This window comes from Aptenodytes forsteri, unplaced genomic scaffold (genome assembly GCF_000699145.1).
Source record: "Aptenodytes forsteri isolate BGI_AS27 unplaced genomic scaffold, ASM69914v1 Scaffold429, whole genome shotgun sequence".
Lineage (NCBI taxonomy): Eukaryota > Metazoa > Chordata > Aves > Sphenisciformes > Spheniscidae > Aptenodytes > Aptenodytes forsteri.
Genome location: NW_008794432.1, coordinates 374,517 through 381,910, shown reverse-complemented (window position 1 = coordinate 381,910; position 7,394 = coordinate 374,517).

The window sequence follows — 7,394 nt, the reverse complement described above, 5'->3', positions numbered from 1 at the left end:
GCTTAGCCAGTCTCGGTGCGCTGGCCGTCGCGGTGCTCGCCTGGGGGCCGGGGGCTTCTCCCAGCCCCTCGGAGCTGGGCCAGCGACAGCCCGTCTTGGGGTCGGTGCCAGGAAAGCCGGTGCCCGCGCGCAGGCGGCAGCTGGTATGGCTCGCTGGGGAGCAGTGTGCCAGGCAAACTTCTGCGCGTGCATCCAGGCGAAGCTCTTCCAGCGAGGGGGCCGGGTGCCAGCCTGCTGCCGGCCCTCCGGGGCCACGGGCGGGCTGGGGAGGAGGGAGCAGCCCTCTGCCCCTCTCTGCTCGGGGGCTGGCAAAGCCTCTTCACGGGGACGTGTAGCTTTATTTTGATTTTTTTTTTCCCCCCCCGCCTTTGTGGGAACCTTCTCATTAAACCCTTGGCACAAACCCTTGCTTTCACTCTGCTTTTCTCCACTCGCTTCCCACACACTCTTCAGCAAGCTCTAAAATCCCCGTCCCCGCACGCACAGACATCCCGGCAGCACCGTAACCTCCCGCACCCACACAGCCGTGCTCCGCCGCCGCCCGCCGTCACTTCCACCGGGGCCAAGTGGGTGTAAAACGCTGCTGACTCACGGCGGAGCCGGGCCCGGTGCCTTGCTGAGCCCCATGCGTGAGCCTCTGCCGCCAGCCGGGCTCCTGCCACAAGGCCAGCACCCGGCTGGGTGCTGAGCAGCACCCGGGGATGCTTTTCCCTGCCCGTCAGGCCACCATGGAGGGAGCAAGTTGGCCAAAAACACAGCTCACCCAAGGTCGGGGAGGTGGCCGTGCAGGGAGATGAACCCCGATTCGCGCTTGTCCTGCAGTCACCCCCCATCGCTCCCTGCCTCCCCGTGGTAGAGATACGAGCTGCCCTCAGCCTTGACCTCTCCAACCGTTCTCCCAGCATATGACCCTGCATGACCCTGCAAACCCCTGTCACCCCAAAACCCTGTCCCCCCCAAACCCCAGGGCAACCTGAGCCCCTGCTACCCCAAACCCCTGGGTACCCCAAACCCCTGGGCAACTTGAGTCCCTTGCATCCCCAACCCCTGGGTACTCCAAACCCCTGGGTAACTGGAGCCCCTGCCATCCCAAACCCCTGGGTACCCCAAATCCCTGGGCAACCGGACCTCCTGCCATCCCAAAGCCCTGGGCACCCCAAGCCCACCCCAGCGTGGCCCCAGGGCAGGGAGATGCTCCTGTGTCTTCAGTACGGTGCTGTACCGGGGGGGCAGCACCGTGGGGACCGCGGGTGTCTCCCCCCAGGCTGGCATGCTCCCGCCCGCTCCCCAAGGTTCGGCTCGGGGAGCAGAGCAGCCCAGGTGCTGCGGAGAGCAGCTCCAGCTTCCAATGCCGGCTGCAAACCTCGCTGGCAGCCTGGGGAAACCACAGCTCCTCCGCCAGCCCCGAGCACCCTGCCCCGGTCCTTCCCCACGGTGCCAGCCCGGGTGCGGGGACTTCCCCCGGCCCCGAGCCATGGCTCCAGCATGGCCAGAGTTCCACCAACTCAACCCAAATTTCTCCGGGACGTGCCGGCACGGGGCTCCCCGGCAAAGGCGGGTTCCACTGCCAAATTGCAGTTTTCTGTTCCCGGCCGCTTCAGCTTTCACACTGTTCAGAAAAGAGTCATTATGCTCCTTTCTTCTCTCTTTCTCTTCTGTTTTGTCAATGGGGAGAAAATGGGTATTTCTTATTCTCCCTTCCCGCTGAATGGGGAGACCCTTTTCTTTTTTTTTTCCCCCCTCGCTCAAGCCTTTTATACAAATTAGTCTTTGGGCTGAGGCCAAGCCTGGGGAAATTTCATCTGAAATGATGAAATTTTCTGAGCCTAACGGGAGTGATTACAGGGGGTTAGAAAGCAAACTATTTTGCAACTTTAACAAGAGCAGGCTGTGACCCGGCACTTGTTACAGCTAATAAAAATGTTAATGAACCGGCAGCAGCAACGGGGCTCTCCCATCCCTCCTTCTTCCTTCTCTGCCGGTCCTGGTCCTCCGGCCGGGGCAGAAGCGGAGCCCGGCAACGCGGCACCGTGTTTGCCTTTCTGTGCAAACACCGCGCGGGGCAGAACCGGTCGGGCAGCTGAGTGGAATCAGCGGCTGCCGAGCTCACAGGAGCGGCTCCCCGCATGGCAGTCGGTGTGCTGGCGTGGGTCCCGGGAGAGCGCCGTGGCCCCGAGGAGGCACGGCTGTGTGTGCGCGGGGAGGCGAGCAGCAGAGATTTGTTCCGGGAGGATGCTCATCCCTTTGACGAGTTATTCTGGCGTACAAATGACGCTGATTGACAAGCTCGCCAGCCCGTGTACGAGCAAAGCACCTGAAACACAAGCTGTGGCTCCCAGGGAAGGCATGTCAGCTGGGAACCCACCTACGGGGGCTGGCGAAAAGCTGAGACCACAGCAGACCTGCTTTGCTTCGGGCGACACGGGCCAGGGCCAGTCTCCCCCGCGGTGACGAGCCGTGCTTCTTGCTGGGAGGCTGGCATGTGAATAATTGGCCCGGTGGCGACTGAACGCCCTGGCACATATTTTAACTACCGAGAGAGCATCCGTCATGTGCTGCTCCCGCGGCACAGCAGCTCAACGCCATGTTTGCTCGGGGCTTGGAGGGAGATTTCCATCGTGGCCGGTGCTGTTTGCCGTGGGCACAGCCTGCCTGTTTGCTTTGCGTGGCTCACGCTGCCAGTCCAGCCCTTTTTGGGCTGCACGCTGCCAGACGCGAGGCTTCCACGCTGTGCTGTGCCACGCCACGCCATGCCACGCCACGCCACGCCACGCCAGTGCAAAGAGACAGCATGTCCCTGCGTGCAGACCAACGCAGGCAGTGGTGACATCTTGATGCCCAAGGTGCGGTGGGCTCTCCAAGAAGGCGTGTTGGTGATTTCAGGGTCCTCAGGCTATAGACTGAAGCCATCAGGGCTCAGGACGGTGAGCTGGGAGGCTCCGGCACGGAGCGTGCTGGCTGCCGGGATACTGCCCATCCAGCCCCGGAGCTGTGCTCTCTGTCGGAGGAATTCATTACTGCTCCTCTCCCAGGCAGCAAACATTATTAAAAGAACAAAAGAAACACAACCAGAAACATGAATTATAATTAATGTGCAATGCTGGAGACGGTGGCATGGCCGGAGAGACGCAAGCAGGGGCGGCCACGGCGCCGTTCCCTGCAGCCCCAGGTCAGCCTCGCTGACCCTGAGCTGCTCTCCAGCCCCCAGTGGGCCCTCCACCCCAGACTGTACCCCATATTCATGCCCCAATGCCCCTTTGGCCCCGGGCAGGTAAACGAGGTGCGAGGGAGGATAAGCAAGAGAGAGAAGCAGTTGTGCATGGGGATCCTAAAACCCCACCGACATCCCTGGCCTTATCCTGAGCATCCCTCGGTGCCGGCCACTGCCAGCCCCCTTCTTGGGGAGGGGGTTTCATGTGCTGCCTGGGAGGTGTCGCATCTCCCCTCTCCTCTTGCCACCTCGTCCCCACTCCTCGCTGCTGCACGGTTTCATTCGAGGTGTTTATATACCTCAGCTTCCCGGCTACCTGATGTTTCCTGTCTCTTTGGGAGCAATTTTGGCTAAAAATACTTCTGGCTAAGCTCTCCACTCTCCTGGAGATGGCTGCCTTCCCCGGCGTTAGCGGGGGGCTCAGGTGGGATTGAAACGTGAGGCTCCCCCCCCCCACGCTGTGTCGGTACGTCTGCCTCCATGGGGGTGCACCGGGAGCTCCGGCAGCTCCGGTACGGCGATGCGGGGAGCTGGGACTGTGCTTGGCGCCACAGGGATGGCCAACCTGGCTGCTGCCGGTGCAGGGAGGAGGGCTCTGGGCCTGCCGGTACTGCCGGGGTGGCTGTAAAGCACCGAGGAAAGCAGGGAAAAGTGGCAGGTGGAGGCTGAAGGTTGCGGTTCGGACTTTGCCCGCGGCACCGCCAGGAGCAGCTGCTCAGCAGGGGAGATGGGTGGCGAGGCTGCACCGCGGGGCTGGGTTCCTCCCCGCTGGCCCCGAGCCCACAGCAGCCACGGGATGCAGGGAGACCCTATAGATGCAGCGGTGCCCCAGGAACCTCTGCGGTGGGTTTCGGCCAGGGCTGCGTGGGTCCTGCCCTCCAAAACACCGCAGGTGAGGTGGGTGGCTCAGGGCAGCTGCCTCGAGTCCACACTTGTCCTTTCCGGCAGCATGGAGCCAAAAGTCGGGCTGTGCTGGGGTCCTTCTCTGCAGCTGGACCTTTTCCCCTCCTCCTCCTTGTACCCCGCTCATGTTGGTCAGTGTCTCCTCTCGTTTGAGATGCCATTAAATAAAGGGATAGACGATTGCTGGAGCAGTCAGCCTGAAGTGAAGGATGTGTGGTCGCCCATCGCCTCTCAGCCCTGCACCCGGGAGCGGGGCCTGCTGTAAAATCCTGGCCAATGCCGGCATCCGCCCCGGGGCCCGGGGACAGGGGGAGCGGTGCGGCGACCACCCAGCAGCCATCACCCGAGGAGGAGGAGGGCGTTCATCTTCTCGGCCCTGGGTTTGGAATCAGGTTTCGATCGATGAAGAAGCGCTCGCTCCAGCCCCGCTTCCCTGACTCAGCAGGTCCCGGCTGCCCAGCTGGCCGGCAGGGCTGGGCACTGCGGTTGCGTCCGGGCGCCAGCGGCTCCCAGAGTCCCCGGGGATGGCCCGCTGTGCTTTCAGGTCCTGACCGGGAGGGCTGGCACCGGCTGGGTCCCCTGCAAGGGGTTTGGGAGTGATGTGTGCTCCCACCACCCGGGGTGCTGTCCCCAGGGGAGCTGGGAACGGCGGCAGCGGAGCACAGGGAGCCCCACAGGGGTGTCTGCGGTGGCCCTGCTCTGCCCACCTGGCACTGCCGGCTGCTCCCGGGGTCAAGCCGTGCTGGGCTAAGGACAGAGTCTGGGAGCAGTGTGCAGCAGCATTGGGCCCCGCTCTTCCCTTTGGCCCCCACCCAAAGCCTGTTGAATCCCCATCCTCCCTCCCTCTGCTTTCAGAGCCCTTCAGGGCTGGCCTCGGGTCATCTTTTTTTCATGAGCACTGGAAGGCATTGGCGGTCGATGGCTGGGAAAGGCAGTGCTGGACGAAGATGCTGCCTTTGGGCAGGCTGGCTGGGGCAGAGCCGCGCTGCTCCGCAACCACTGCCATTCCCGCCTGCCCCAAAGTGCTCCTGCGATGCTGACGTGGGCCTGAGAGCTCATGCTGCGTCCAAAACAATAGCTCTCCACGTCCTGATGTTCGTATAATATGCGGTACATGGCCCTGTAATGAACAGTGACCTCTATTAGGCACGCTATTAGTCTCATCAGGAGTTCCTGAAGTACATTGCTGGGGTTTTTTTGGTGGGTAGAAAGGCAGTCAGGTTCTGCCGAGTAATGTACAATTAGGAATAAATCATTCCTGCAAGAGCAGCCAGTGATGGATCAGAGCCGGTGGGGATGGCTGGGGATGATGTGCAATTTCTCTTCCTATGGCTGGTCTCAGCCGTGGCATGGCTGCAAGGGCAGGAGCGAGGTCGCATGGGACCGGCTGCTCTGCCGGAAAAATCTGATAGAGATTTAAAATGAAAGATCTGCCTGAAAATCGGAGAGAGATATAAAAGGGCCGGAGAGAGAAATCGCTGTAACACTCATCGCCCCGACTAGCAGCAGCTCCCCGGCTCTCTCCCGCGTCTGGGCATCCCTGCGCAGCCACCTCGGACTTGCTGCCTCCCCAGACATGCTTTGGGGCGAGACCTCCCTCCAAAGCCTTGTGAGATGTTCCAGCAGTGCCGATGAACCCTTGCTTTGCCCTGGCGTCAAAGAAACTTCTTCTCAAGGCAGCGGCAGGATGGGCAGAAGCAGCCCTGAGAAGAGAAAGCTCCAGAGAAGACCCTGTCTGGAAAGTCCAGAGTTCCAGGGGAGGGACGGGCTTGGCTTTGCAATCCCTGTGCGGGATCAGGGACTGCTGGGCATCCCGAGAGCAGTGAGTGTCTGGCTCAGCTCCGGTGCCTAGTGGAGCCCCGTCCTCCCAGGGGACAGCCACCCAAGAGCGGGGACCAGCCTGTCCCCGAAGCAGAGGCTGAGCAGGACCCAGCGGGAGTGCTGCAGGTCCCCAGCAGGTCTGAGAGGGAGAGAGACAGCCTGGCTGCCCGTGCACGTCCCCCGGCAGCACCGAGGTGGGGGCTCGACGCTGCCACTGCCTTTCCCTGTGACCTCAGAGGGATAATTTGTGCCCGAGCTCCCTTTCCCAAGAGGCAGGGAAGCGCGGCACTTTCTCTCTCCGTTTTGTAGCCACGTGTGATGCCATTATATAGCCCTCACCATGCCCAAGTCTGCATCTGCAATCCATACCCACCCGGTGGGCACCGCTCGCAAGAGCTCAGGCACCAAACCTCCCCGCGGGCGTACCCAAAACCTGCTGCCCCGGAGAATACCCCGCAGCAGCCCATCAGCTTGGGCTGGGCAGGGGGACGGGGTATGAGCCACCGGCAGATCCCGAAGGGCTGAGCCCAGTGTGCCAGCTCCGGTGCTCTGGCCAGCTGCAAAAAGGACTCAGGGAAAGCTGTGAAGCGGGGACGCGGTGGGGAGAGCGTGTGGGAAATTCATGCCAAGCCAGAGCCGGAGGAGCGCAGAAAGGTGACGGTGCAGGGCAGCGGTGATGATCCGTGGCCAAATGCTGCCATATCCGCTTGTAAACCAAACATCTCTGTTTTGCTGCAGGTGTCGGAGCAAAGTCCAGGCCAGCCAGTGTCCCTGAGAGGGCTGGAGCAGATCTGGCAGGAAAATCCTCCGGCACCTGCCCGTGATGGATCCAGAAAGCCAGGGACCCCGGGGCAGGGAGAAGCGGGGAACAGGGAGGACGAAGGGGAGGGACCCCTGTCCCAGCTACAGGAAGAGCAAAGGTGGGAAATCAGCTTGACATCCCGCCCCGGCGAAAAATAGCCGTCTGCGGAGGAGCGTACTCACTAATGCAAGTGCTTAGGAGAAAGATACCTAATGGCCGGAGAGCAACGCAGGTTTATTAAGAACAGGTTGTGCCAAACCCCTCTAATAGCCTCCTTAAATGTAATCAGCGATGAAGGAGATACGGGAGCACAGGGCAAAGCAGCTCTGCACCTTCCAGCCAGGCGGTCGCTCCAGGACCACGGTGCTTGCATTAAGAAACTGGCCCCTTCCCAAGCAGCTGAAGATGCCACCGCATGCGTCAGCCAGCAGCAATCGGCGGCGGGAGCCCTCCACAAACCCCTCTAATAGCCTCCTTAAATGTAATCAGCGATGAAGGAGATACGGGAGCACAGGGCAAAGCAGCTCTGCACCTTCCAGCCAGGCGGTCGCTCCAGGACCACGGTGCTTGCATTAAGAAACTGGCCCCTTCCCAAGCAGCTGAAGATGCCACCGCATGCGTCAGCCAGCAGCAATCGGCGGCGGGAGCCCTCCACAC